The sequence below is a fragment of the Euprymna scolopes genome, chromosome 10 (genome assembly GCF_053919585.1).
Source record: "Euprymna scolopes isolate OS-2025 chromosome 10, ASM5391958v1, whole genome shotgun sequence".
NCBI lineage: Eukaryota > Metazoa > Mollusca > Cephalopoda > Sepiida > Sepiolidae > Euprymna > Euprymna scolopes.
The window spans coordinates 37,613,928-37,628,805 of NC_136491.1; positions in this window are offsets into that span (position 1 = coordinate 37,613,928).

Genomic DNA, 14,878 nt, shown 5'->3' on the forward strand with positions numbered 1-14,878 from the left:
ATATATATATATATATATATATATATATATATATATATATATATACAGGGTGAACAGAAAGTCATTGGACCTATTCAAAAGTGGTTTAGTAATAAAAAATTACAAAAATATAAATTAAAATGAAAATTATAAGGTAGGAAACCAAGAATAAATTCAAATTATTTATTTTTAATGTGATGTCCCTTCCTTTCGATTAGACGTTCAATTCTCTGTCTGAAGTTACCAACTGAGGCACGCAGCGTTTCCTGAGGTATTTTAGCCCATTCACTCAGAAGAGATGTCTTTAAAGCATCAACACTTGGATGAGCAACAGAACAGACCTTTGCCTCCAACAAAGACCACACCGAAAAATCCATGGGATTGAAATCAGGCGATGCAGGAGGCCACATCTCCTTACTCCAGAATCTTGGAAAATGACGTTGGCACCAGTCCTGAGATTTTCTGGAGGTGTGGGATGGTGCTCCATCTTGTTGGAAGGTGAAAGGCTGATCTTTGAAGTGTTTCTTCATCTCTTGAAATGCTGGAACCAAAATATCGTTAATGTAGCGATCTGTGTTGATCTTAACCCCCTGCTCCACGAAAATCAGAGGCGACTTCCAAGATTTGGAGACTGCAGCCCACACCATGTGGGAAGACGGCTTTTGTCGGCGGAAAACTATTCTCACGGAGTCATCAATGTCTGCTGAAGATTTTGCGTAAACTCTGTCGTTCTGATTGTTAACAGTCGCTTCAATTGTGAAGAGTTTTTCATCATAAAAACGATCTCTTGCTCTGCCGTGCCAGCCTTCAGTTCTCCAAGAAGAAGCTTTGCTTTTTCAAGTCTCTTGTGCTTTTGGGCAGGTGTGAGGTACTGTCTCTTTCTCATCTTGTAGGGGACAACTGGAGATCGTCTTTAACGATGGTTCTCATCGAGGTCATGCTCACATTCATGTATTTAGCCATTTGTCTTGCAGATCTCTTCGTACCCTCTCTCGGACAGCTTTAATCACCTTCTTTGTTCGAGCAGTGCGAGGTCTTCCACTCCTAGGATGGTCTTCAGATGTACCAAGTTCCTTAAATCTGTTCACAACATGGAACACGGTGGATTTAGCCACTTCCAAGAGCTTAATAATCTCTGAGTTTGTCCTTCCCGCGCAATGAAGCTGAATTATGGCCTCTCGTTTGCTCATTTTTCTGAAAGTTTAAACAAAATTATTTTAATATTTTTGTTGAAAATAATTAGATCAATAGTTAGACTAAATACTTACTTTATTCGAAAAGAGAAAAAGTGATTTTAACAATATTTAATTTTAAAACTAAAAATGGTCCAAGGACTTTTTGCTCACCATGTATATATATATATATATATATATATATATATATATATATATATATATATATATATATATATATATATATATATATATATATACATATATATATATGTATATTAGTGTTGGTACGATTACATATAATCATAGAAGATGTATCAAGACACAGGAATGGGTATATTTGAGCTGGCAGAACAGTGGTTCATTAAAATTGTGGGGTCTGCGTTCGCGCCTGGTCCACAAAGTATGGAAATAAAAAAATTAAAAATTAAAAAAACGGTTACAAGTGCTTTTGATAGAGATGTACATAAGAATACTTTGATAAGTATGTTTTAACTTAAATAGGGATGGTATAATAAAATTGTGGGGTCTGCGTTCCCGCATGACCTCCATAGAATGGAGATAGGCACAAACTTTAATAAAAACTTTTCATATCTATCTGCGTAAGTATACTTCGATAATTATGTTTCAGTTTGAAGAAAGAGGGTATAATAAAATTATGAGGTGTTCGTTCGCGCCTGACCTCCATAGAATGGAAATATGTCACAAAGTTTAACATAGCTTTTTAATATAGATCCAGAGAATATTGTGATAAGTGTTTCAGTGTGAACAGGTATGGTATAATAAACTGTGGGGTATATCTATTTTATTTTTACTTTCATCATACTTTGCTTTGGTTTTGATTCCCCCAAATTCGAAGCTATCTCTTTACAACCCTTCGTTTTCATAACCTATCATACTTTCATAAATCAGAGTCCATTTTCTGTAGGCTGTTTTTAAACCCAGTCAACGACGGATACTTTTGCTAGTATATATATATATATATATATATATATATATATATATATATATATATGTGTGTGTGTGTGTGTGTGTGTGTGTATGTGTGTGTGTGTTACTCATGCTATTAGTGTCATTTTCCTTTCTATAACAATATGCCCATTACCTCACATAATATTGCAAACACTAATGATAGCGTCCTTAGCATCCGCCGATGAACATACAGTGAAAAGCAATACCCTGTACAAGTCAAGATCGCTATAATTAATGCTACTGTAGTGTAAACTAAAACATTTTCTCGTAAATTTCAGATTTCATGGTTTCCCATTTGTAATTTCCCAGCTTACTTAATATCCGTATCTGGACATACATTATTGTTCCAGCTTAATATTAGAAAGTATCATAACGCATGTTCATTGTATAGCCGAGAACCTATCAGTGCAATTTTAACATATCAACTAGCAGGGGTTACCCGGCGATGCCTGGGTGATCGGCCCCCTTCCCACTCCGAGGGGTAACAAAAAAGTCACCCCTCTGGATTTACATGCTTGGTGCCGGCCTCCCCCCTTCAGGGAGAGATAATCCCCAACCCCACCTTCAGAGAGGAGGGTGCCTGGAGGCTCCTCCCCCCCAAAGAAAAATGTCACCTCCTCCTGGTCTCTTCGCCCCCCCCCACCCTTGGGGGAGGGGACACCGGATCCCTCCTTTGGGGGGAGAAACTGCCAAGCTCCCCCCTTTCGGGTGAGAAAATGCCAGGCTTCCCCTTTTGGTGGGGGGGATGGTGGCGTGGCCTTCATTATAAAGATGGCCGGCCAGCTGAAAAAATGACGTCATCGCCGAGAACCCAACAAGCAAGATATGTGAAACTCTTAGACTGTCAATAATGAACAGTAATTTTTACAGACAGCGTTACAAAACTTCAAAATTGGATTGAAATAAAGAACACGATGATTTATACTGAAACTCATCTAATATTAATAATAAAAAATAATTAAAAAAAACACAAGTTGTTTGTTTAAGTATTATAAGCAATTGAATATTTCGTTGTATTATAGATTTTAAAGATTAGAATGCGTTCTTTAATTACTTATAAATTACATTTTAAAAAAGTGAAGGAACACGATGTGATTTGTAGTAAACTTGAAGTTTATTTAATATAATTAAATGAAAATTATGCATGTAAGATTATGAATATTGTAAGCAGAACACAAGCAAAACATTTGATATGAGTTAAGACAATAAACAAATATTAAAATTAAACTATTTTTTAATCAAAATGAATTTTTTTTAAAATCAAAATGAATGTTTTTTAATCGAAATGAACCACAATATTTTTAAATACAAATGAACCACAATATTTTTTCAAAATCAAAAACAATATTTTTAATGGGTTTGTATTACTGTACACATAGATTCGAAAAAGTTGTCAAAAAACAAATATATAACAAATAAATGTTATCACAGGCAAGATAAGTAACTTTTCTACCAAACTGGATATATTTTTTCGTATTTTTATTTAATGTAACATGTTTAATCAGCTCGAAAAACATACAGTGTTTACCGATGTATTGGAAAATTCAAGATGGCGTCTGACTCCCTCTTTAACACGGTAAGTTTGGGAAAAGGTGTTATAAATAAAAAACTGGATAAAATACTGTTAAAAACTCGCTGAATATATGTTACCGTGACATAGACTGACATATATTCGGCGGGTTTTTAATAGTATTTTTCTAGTTTTTTATTTATAACACTTCTTCCCATACTTACCGTGTTAAAAAGGGAGTGAGGCGCCATTTTGAATTTTCCAATACATCGGTAAACACTGTATGTTTTTCGAGCTGAATAAACATGTTACATTGAATAAAAACACGAAAAATATATCCAGTTTGGTAGAAAAGTAACTTATCTTGCCTTTGATAACATTAATTTGTTATATATTTGTTTTTTGACAACTTTTTCGAATCTATGTGTACAGTAATACAAACCCGTTTTTCGAGCTGAATAAATATGTTACATTGAATAAAAACACGAAAAATATATCCAGTTTGGTAGAAAAGTTACTTATCTTGCCTTTGATAACATTTATTTGTTATATATTTGTTTTTTGACAACTTTTTCGAATCTATATGTACAGTAATACAAACCCGAAATGAACTATCAGACCACGAGTTGACTAATCTCGATCAGGAATAAAAATCAATCTTGAAAGAGAGTTGATACCTGGCTGATATGTCGATCAGAATGGGTTCGTCTATCTTTCTATTTAACAAGTTTTGCACCTTAATTATAATTTTCATTTTACAGATATTTAATATATATATATATATATATATATATATATAGAGAGAGAGAGAGATAGAGATAGATATACAGTTAGATATACAGATAGATATAGAGATAGATATACCAATAGATATAGAGATAGATATACAGATAGATATAGAGATAGATATAGAGATAGATATAAAGATAGATATAGAGATAAATATACAGATAGATATATAGATAGATATACAGGTAGATATAGAGATAGATATAGACACAGATATACAGATAGATATACAGGTAGATATACAGATATATATATATACATATATATATATACATATATATATATATATCTGTATATATATATATATATATATATATGAATATTGCCGCAATCATATTCTTTTATCCGAAAGTATACAGGAAAAGATTTAAGTGCATGAGAGTGCATATTTTCATTTATATTACTTTCAGATAGAACAGCTTACCGTAACAGTTGTTTGTTTATTAAATTGGCCGAAGCTAATGGCATTATTGGTAATTATCGTTATTAATGTAAAAATTGGAAGGATATCATAAAGCTATGAAAATGCTTTTTGCAACTAATTATGGAACTCATTTTCGTGGCATTGTAGCTAATGATGCTGCACGTAAAACATCATTACATTATACTAGTCATACATAATGCGATTATACGTCTTTACTCGTATATTGAAATATATGATATATATATATATATAATCATTATTTATTAAATATCAAAATAGTTTATTTAATATGTTTGAAATATTTTTCGTGCCTAAAATAAAATATTGTCTAGAATATAATTCTCACCTGTCTTTTTAAATGTATGTATGTATGCATGCATGCATGTATGTATGTATGTATGTATGTATGTATGTATGTATGTATGTATGTGTGTATGTATGTATGTATGTACCTATTTACTATGCCTCCCCACGGGACAGAGTTAGACACCAGGGTCGTTTTTTAACGTGGAGAAAAGGTACAAAAATAAAAATTGTCTCAGTCGTAAAGGATTTCTCCTCTTTCGACAGAGGCGACGGATTTTCACGAAATCGGCATCATTTTGAAGGATAACATCTCGGACAACAAATATCGAAAAATTAGCCAAAAACATTAATTTCTACACTATCAATTAGGCTGTTTTCTACAAGAAGGGGTCAGAGTTTTTTGCGAGCCATTTTTGCAAGTCATCGTATCGGTTTGATTGACTTTGGATAATTTTAAAGACCCGAACTTCCGGTCGCGTCATGGAGTAAGGGTAAGGCGTCAGGTTTTCTTTCACTTTCTTTTCTGCCTTCGCGTCACGGGTTTGAGCCTGCCTTCCTACTACCACATTTTTGTTCAACATACACCTCCAAATACTTGGTAAACGCAGGGCACCCAGTCAAGTATCTATATAAATCTCCCCGGAATAACGAATATTTTCATATTGGTGCCGTTAAGACAAGATTATTTGATCGCATAGGAATAAACTCGACCCTGCGAACTTATAAGATAGTAGACGATTTAAAAACGATCATTAAAAAGAAAAAGAAAAATGTACTAAATCTAAAAAAATCAAAACAACTTTTTCTGATCTGTGAAAAAAAAGATAATGAATTTGACCACACAGAAATATTATATTGAGATAGTGTACTCATGAAAATATTTATTACTAAAACACAACATAAATGCGTTATTAGTAGATTATTTATAAAAGTAATGACTAAGGATTACAATCACAGAGCGACCAAAATAAAACGCCAACCGCGAAGTATTTCATAAATGTTACGTTTTTATTTTAGCGATTGTCAAATACCCTTAAAGTAACATTACGTATTTTGAATATTATTAAAGGAAAGGCACTCAGATTTAATCAAATAAAATATCACCAAGTATTATTGCAAATCAGAACAATTTTTCAAAAAGATATTAAATTCAGAAACGTTTAAGCGTTATATCAACAAACAATCATTTTTTTTTTTTTTTTAATTATTAAAAATTTCGGACATGTTAAGTTAAGTTAAGTATGTTGTTCGTAAATAGTTTTTCATTTAAAATTATTAAAAATTCAGAAAGCCTTTTAATCAATATTCCATAAAACAGACGAATTCAAATTTTGGGATATCGAGGCGAAACAAAATATGATGAAAAGGAAAATAAATTTTTCCAGAAATATATATATTTTTTTATATCAACATTGTTTTACCTTCGTAGCTAAGAGTGACCCAAAAATACACCTTACTTTCTTTTAGATTTTAGAACAGAAAAAAAACAAAGATTCTATTATACGCACTCATTAGCGCATTTCAATTTCTCAATTTACAAACACGTAAAACAATATAAAATTTTCTCAGAAGGTTGTCCATCAATAGTTCTTAGAATTTTTTTTTACAAGCTGGTCATCACTTATCAAGGCCCAGAAGCAACTCGCGGATAAGGGTTATTGCGTGCACAGTAATCAATAGGACAGTATCGTAGTAAACGTTAGTAATGGGGATTTGATAAAGTATCTTACTTAAGGGGGCGGTTTATCAGGAATTTGTTTATGTTGGACTTGAACGCATCCAAGTTGGAGTCAGGTGGGAAACAGGCAAACGGAACAGAGTTCCACAGGCGTGCAGTTCTAAGAAAGAAGCTTTCTTCGTGGAATCTATGTTTATTTTTAACACAGATAAAGAGTGGGGGACATTTTTGACAGTGGTTTCAGCTAGACGGGTGGTTTCGTGAAATATTGACGATGGGGGACAAGAGATTGGCGCTCGGACGAGCACTTGCAATGGATATAACGATAAAACAAACAGAGGCTCGCAACGTCTCGTCAGTGAGAGAGAGGTTGCTGGGAAGAGAAAAGAGCATCCTCCACTAAGCAACGAAGTCTATTTTGTACTTTGTTAAGGCAGGATAGGCTGCTTTTAGCAGCTCCTGTCAAGATGTGGCCGCAGCACTCCATCCTTGGGCGTACTTGGCTTTTATATAGATAGAGAATTACATCAGTAGTGAGATATCTTCTGGAGCGGTAGAAGGATCCTTCTATTTTTCCAGCGACATGGGCAACAGACTTGATGTACGTGTTCTATTTCAGGTCATGAGTAAAGGTCAAGTCCAGAAGCTTATCAAAGCATGGGACCTCCCCTAGACGAGGGCCATCCATTTCAATTGATACCAGATGGGGATCAGAGCTTGGTTTTAGATACATTAAAGGTAACCAGCCACCTTCTCCCCCACTGTACCACGCGCTCAAGATCAGAGGAGAGAGAATCAGAGAGAACTTTGTCATTTACACCCTTTGATGTGTTGCCATAGATGGTCGTGTCATCAGCATAGATGTCACCGAATGATTTAAGTATGTGTTTTGGGAAATCATTGATGTAGATCAGGAAGAGAGTTGGGCTCAGGATGGACCCCTGAGGGACTATCATTAATACTGTGAGCCTCTGATTTCTACCCATCAACCACTACTCTTATGAGACTATCAGAGAGAAATGATTTAATGATTGAGAAAACATTTCCAGTCATACCCTAGCTGGAAATCTTGTGAAGTAGGCCCTTATGCCATATCTTATCGACGGCCTTTGATATGTGAAGAGCAATTTTCCTAGAAAGGAAGCATTTGTCGAGAGATTCACTAATCCTATGAGATATAAACTGTTAGCACATCTGCGGTAGATATGGAAGAACGGAAACAATATTGCATGTCGCTAAGAAGGTTATTTCTGCTGATGTGGTTGACTACTTCTTTATTTAATATGGATTCCAGCAAGTTACTCATGACACACAGGAGACTTATTCTTCTGTACTGAGAGGGAGATGACTTATCACCTGACTTCTTAAATACAGGATATACAGAGGTTTTCCAGGGTATTGGGAAACACTTCTCCTTAAGGCAACGCTTAAACAGTTTTGTAAGTATGGGGGCAAATTCTGGTTGAAGATTTTTCAACACTATAATTGGAATGTCGTCAGGGCCAGTTGCTTTACTGGAATCAAGGTTCTGGATTAGCTTCGCGACCTCGCGCACAGACGTTTGTATGTTGCATAGCGTGTTTCTGTTATAGCAGGAAATACGGGGCGATGATGGACTTTGTCGTATAGGGTAGAATTAGCTGCAAAGTTCTTTGCAATTCTATTGATGGTGGTTGGGATAAAACGCACGCTTCTGTTCAAGATCCTGTTTGCTATTTGCCAAAACTGGTGTGAACCAAGCCGTTGCTCAGCTACTTTGGATTTAACGGACTGAGCATATGGCTCTCTTGTATTTTTTATTACTCTTTTACAGTTGCTGCTGGCAGTCCTGAAAGCAGCTTTAGTCTCATTGCATCTATTACGTTGGTAGCTATGGAAAAGGTGATTTCTGCGTGCGATGGCAGTAGCACATTCTGGGAAGAACCATGGCTGGCTGTTAGGTTTTTGCGGTAATATTTTGGAACGTATGAATCGTTCTATGCCTACAATTAACCATTCGGCCAGGTCTGATACTATAGAAGACACATCCTTTTTAAACATGGAATGTAGGGGTAGACCAGATATATCCCAGTTTGCCATAGAGTATCGATATACAATACGCTGTCAAGAATTGTAGGTGTCAACTGTAAGATCGAGAGGAAACAGAACGGAACATGAACATAACTCAGGGGAAGTTGTGATAAAAAGTTCGAGAAGCATCGCGTACTGACCGGAAGTATCAGGCACACGGGTAGGTTTGTGAATAATCTGGGCGAGGTCATAGGCAATGGTGAAATCATGACAGAACCTCCGCTCATCATTTGTCTTGTTCTAGTGGGTTAGCCATTCCATATTGTGGACATTGAAGTCTCCACAAATGTGGATGTTAGCCGAAGGATGAGCAAACATGATGTGATCAATTTTCGCAGATATACTCTTAAAGATTGTAACTCTGCTGTTGTGGAGGCGATAGAGGGCAAATATAAATACGGTGGTGTAAGCAAGGTTAACCCGGAAGCAATATATGGTAAATTAGTGTTTCTCTGGAGATATCCCTACCACATCGAAAGCCATCTTTAATGTTGGCACATATACCATGCCCATAGCGATCTTGGGGGTCAGATTAGATGTTAACTTAGAGTATCCTTTAATTATGAACTCGTCTATGGAAATAGTCGGCACTATGCCAGTGTCACTTAGAAAGAATATGTCCGGTTTCGTCTCATGTTATTGGGTTTCAACCTCTGGAAGGTTGGAACGTAGACCTCTGATGTTGGAGAAGCAGCCATAGTAGCAGGGGTCTACGTAGGAGGATGGCGTTTTAGGTTTTTTCGTGTAATTTTCTGGAAATATTTCAGGTTGAGGATTTGGGATTTGAGAATAGGTCGACATACTTGGTTAGAGCAGGACAAAGAGGGAAAGTAAGAGAAAAAGACAGGAAATTTGTTGGTAGCATATGATAAGGTAAAGCCGTAACAATTATCCACTCGTATGGCATCGTCAGACCCCACCAGAAACTACTATATGGTCCAGAATCCATTCACCAAATGGCAATACAGCAGCCCCAATACTTTGCACCTGCTGGTAGGACAACCTCCTTAGTGGTTAATCCAACGTTCGGGTTACTGACTATCAGGCGGGTAACGTCAGCCCAAAAGAAACGTTAACCTCCAGCATCCTTAATAGTGACATGGTCATAAGGATAGACATAGAAATAGAAAATTTCCGACATCTCAGGATACTGTTCACGAAATACTGCCGACCTTGAAAGCAGATTTTTCTTCACCCTTTGTCAGAAAAATCATACATTGGATATGAGGACTGATGGACAAATAAGAAGAAGCGAGAGTATAAATGAAAATAGAGGTCCGTCCTCTTATTTCATGAAAAAAGAGTCTATAAACAGAAACATTCATGGTTACCTGGGTGCAAAGATAAAACTCTTCTAATTGTAGTGTCAAATTTTACACCTGGATGAGCCTCAACATTAGCTCCTCGTTTTCTGCCATGCGTTGTAACTTCATGTGCAAGAAGATGGAACCTGATTATAAATAAGAGTTTTTGCAATCACAAAATTAAAAAAAAAAATGCAGTAAGAGTGTATCTTTTGGGTTTAGGGCAACTTGCTCCGCATTTTTGTTTGTGAAATAAACCCTCTGATACTGTTCAAGTCCAACTGCAAGCTGTGAGATTGCAGGATTCTTTCTTGAATAGGAAACTCAAAAATTGCTTCCTTAGTTCTTATATATCTACCAAGTTCATATCGAGTACCTTTACTACTAACATCATAAACATGGCTGCATCAGATCCCTTATTTATGTATTTGCAAACATATTTGATAGGTTTCACAAAATTGCAAATTAAACATTTATGTGAGCATAGCATGTCTTTGAAAGTAAGAGGGAGTAAGGTGTCATTCACCTATGTGAACTTCATGCCTGCCAACCATAGTTTTAAAGCCAGCATCTTCAAGAGACCTTCTTCTATAAGACGAATAACCATCCTCACTGAGTTTCAAGAGGATAGTTTTTAGGATATCTTTTTGTACATTGGCCATCAACCATGCAAGGTGAATTCCATAGATATTACCACAAGGCCTATGCACCATGCAACTCTTTACTATTTCAAATAAGTCTTCATCAGTTTGTATCTCAGGTTACTCAGTTGATATAATGGAATCAATTTGATTAGAGATGATAATTCTGGTGCGCGACAATAATATATGCGCATGAAGCAAACTTCTTTTTTACCACTGAATTGTGCACATGTAATATCGTAGTCAACCATTATCTTCAAGCGAAACAATCTGGCCAATAGATTTTGTCGATTGATGTATGTTTGTCCAGGGAGAAGTACATATTGAATGTCCCTCCACTTTGAATGAATGATAAGCAAGTCTGTTTTTCCATAATTTCTGACATAAGTTATTGCATCTTGGGTCTTTCCATGCATATATTGTAAACTACCTGTGAAGATATAAGGTAATATCTATATCTGACCTATATCGTTATTTATATGATCTTTGTGATATATATATATATATATATATATATATATATATATATATATATATATATATATATATTGCAGTGGGAACAGGGAATCATAGCAGATGTCGAGGTTTCAAAACATTGTCCTTCCTGTCCTTTCTGCGCTTGTCTGAAGAAAAAGGTGATTTCACGTGAATGTATAGTCTGGCGAAAAGTAAAATATCCAAAACGGTAAAATCCACAAAAGTTAATTAAATTTCCATTTCCACAAGTCAAATCAAAGAGAATCACGTAATTGGAAGATGGTCCAAAGTAATCTAAAAGGCAAAACTCCGTGGAATTATTCACAAATTCACAAGGAACAAGTGAATTGGTTCCAATAATATTATTAAAAGAAGATAAGATGTGCGTAGAAAAAAGAAATGGAAGAATTTAAAACACGACTGTCAAGGCTGGGCTGATTTAAGAAAAATAAGTGAAGAATAAGAAAGAAAAAAAGTGAATGGTGATTGAGTTAATTTTAGAATAGAAACGGCAATGCCAAAATGACCCAGACAGTATGGCGTTGACATAGCGCCAAATTTAAAGCAAAAAAGGGGGTTGAAATATACAAGTTATTACTTAAGAATTAAATTATCAGTAGGAGGCATTGAAGGAATCAAATGAATTGAGAAGAATGATATATATATATATGATTTACACACACATATATATATATGTGTGTGTGTGTATGTGTGTGTATGTGTTATATATATATATATATATAGATGGATCCGAATGCGTATCTTAGTATGCATGTACGGCATACGCCTTATAAACATGTATTTAGAAAATATGCCGCTGTCTTCCTAATCCTATATATAATTGTCTATTCACATATAAACGTTTCATTTCATTGTGTGGGTATTTAATGCATCCATATACAGTTTACAAAACGTATATATGATTACATTTAACCTCAACTAGTTTTCATTTATCAGTAATATGAGGAGTGTGGGAGGGGGTGGCATATACATATACAACAAAAGACACATAAATCTGGGTCTGCCTAGCGCACAGACAAAAAGAACATATCTGTATTGAGTTTCATAATGGTTCCTTTGTTTACCGGTGAGTGACACTCGACTTAGGCGCTGGAAAAGAATATCCTTAACGTCCATACAAGCGAAAATATCACATCTTCGTTATATTTCCCTGTAGTTTTATTTTTAGTCTTTACCAGGTGCAGATCGAGTCGTACTGCTGGATCATCTTTCTTGGCACTTACATAGGATCTGTATGCTTCATCTAACGAATTATTCACGTCTGCAGTGTTCAATGCCGCTTCTCATTCTGACTGACTTAACTTGCCGATTTTCTAAACTCGTTAACCTTTATTGCTGTTATGTTGACAAACAATTAATTTTTATTTGCTACTGTAAATTTATTTACAATTATGTTTCAAACATTTAAATGTCCTTACTGTTTCCATTTTACCGTTTGCATTTATCTGGCCCAGCTATGAAAACTGCATAGCTAAACAAGATAGCGTACATGACATTTTCCATCGCAGAATCTATATCTGTTGCAATATTTCTGCATATTCAAAATGTGCATAGTAATTTGCATAGTTTCCTGTGTTCTGATTTACCTACGCAGTTTTGCCTGGTCGCGCTATTTTTGGCTGCAACCTTTTAATATGTAATCTGTTGCAATATGTCTGCAATAACAATGGCCAGATACAAACCATGAAAACAAAAATACTACCACTTCTACTACTACTACTACTACTACTACTACTACCACTAATAATAATAATATGTAATCTGTCCTTTCATTATGATTACATTTAACCTCAACTAGTTTTCATTATTTCAATATTTTATTTCACAGTCCTCATTTTGAACTTCAATATAGGTAGTTGACAGATTAATATTATTAGTAGTAGTGGTAGTAGTAGTAGAATTGGTAGTATTTCTGTTTTCATAATTTGTATCTGGCCGTTGGTATTGCCAACTTTATGCTATTTGGCGTATAATAACTAGGGCTAGGTCAACAGCATATTATTTTCATTGTTTTAACTTTCGGGTGTGTATACGTTGATATATTATATGCTTTTATATCGAATGATGTGGTTCTCGGTTGATTAACTGTGTCTAATTGTGCCGTATATATATATATATATATATATATATATATATATATATAGTTATATATATATATATATATATATATATATATATATATACGAGAATCAAAACAATAAAAAAGAATATTTTCTTGTCGTAACCCTAATAACACATGGCCATAGGTTATTAGCATCTTCTCCCAGATCTCCAGTACCTTACGCGAGATTCAATCGGTTCTCAACAAGGAAGGTTTATTAAGCACCCCATTATTGCAATTGATCCCCATTTTCTTCAGTATCCTTGTAAAACTCTTTTGTCCAGTTCGTAAGGGCTCCCATCAACACAGGTACAGCATCTAACTTCTTCAGCTTCCACCATCTTTTTATTTCCTTTTTTTTTTAATCTTAGTACTTTTTAATCTTCACCTTATCTTTTGCCTCGAAATTAACATCAGTTAGTATTGCCATAACGAAGATTATTGCCTTGTGTTCATTTATTAATCTTATTATTATTATTATTATTATTATTATTATTATTATTATTATTATTATTATTATTATTGGCTCACAAGGAGCTTTCACACAGTTCTTCAGACATCCTCCCCTGACAACAGCCTCTGTGTTCCCTGGAAGCTGAGTTATAACAAGTTTCTCTAGGTTTCTAGTACTCTCCACCTCTTTCGATAACATTTGGAAATAAATTTGCATTATCGCAACAGCTGCTTGCCATTGATTTCCCGTTGACAGCAGCTATTGGTCTTTGCTGGGATTTGAGTGGCACCATACCTCCTTAAGGTCCCAGCTCTCTTCGCACTTATTCGGCTGAGATCTAGTCAGTTCATCGGTATTTCCTTCGTCCTTGACGTGATTCGGTCTCGCTCTTTTAAGGGGAGGCAGTCCTGTAGCAATCGGAGTAGGGTTGGGTTAGAGAACATAGATATGCGGTTTCAGTGTTCTTGGTTCCATGTAGTGTTTCATGTTTTGCCTTTGCAGCATTTTGTCTGGCCCGCACTTGTTGCTTCTGTATGCTAGTTTCCACATTCAAGGATTTTCTTAATATTTCAGCTGTTTTTATGGTTGTTCCTTGTATTATTATTATTATTATTATTATTATTATTATTATTATTATTATTATTATTATTATTATTGGCTCACATGGAGCTTTCACACAAGTCAACAAACGATCTGATTGGAAACCTGTGGTATTCTCTGGAAGCTGAATCACAACAAGTCTCCCCAGACGTCAAGACCTCTCCACCTCCTTCGATAGCATTTGCAAATGAATGTGCATCATCGCAACAGCCGCTTACCATTGATTTCTCGCTGGTAGTGGCCATTGGTTTATGCTGGAATTTGAGTGGCACTCAGCCTCCCCAAGGTCCCAGTTCTCTTTGCGCTTGTTCAGCCGAGGTCTGGTTGGCGATCGCTCCTCGGTCTTTCAGTCCTTATTCCTTATTGACCCTTCTCGGCCC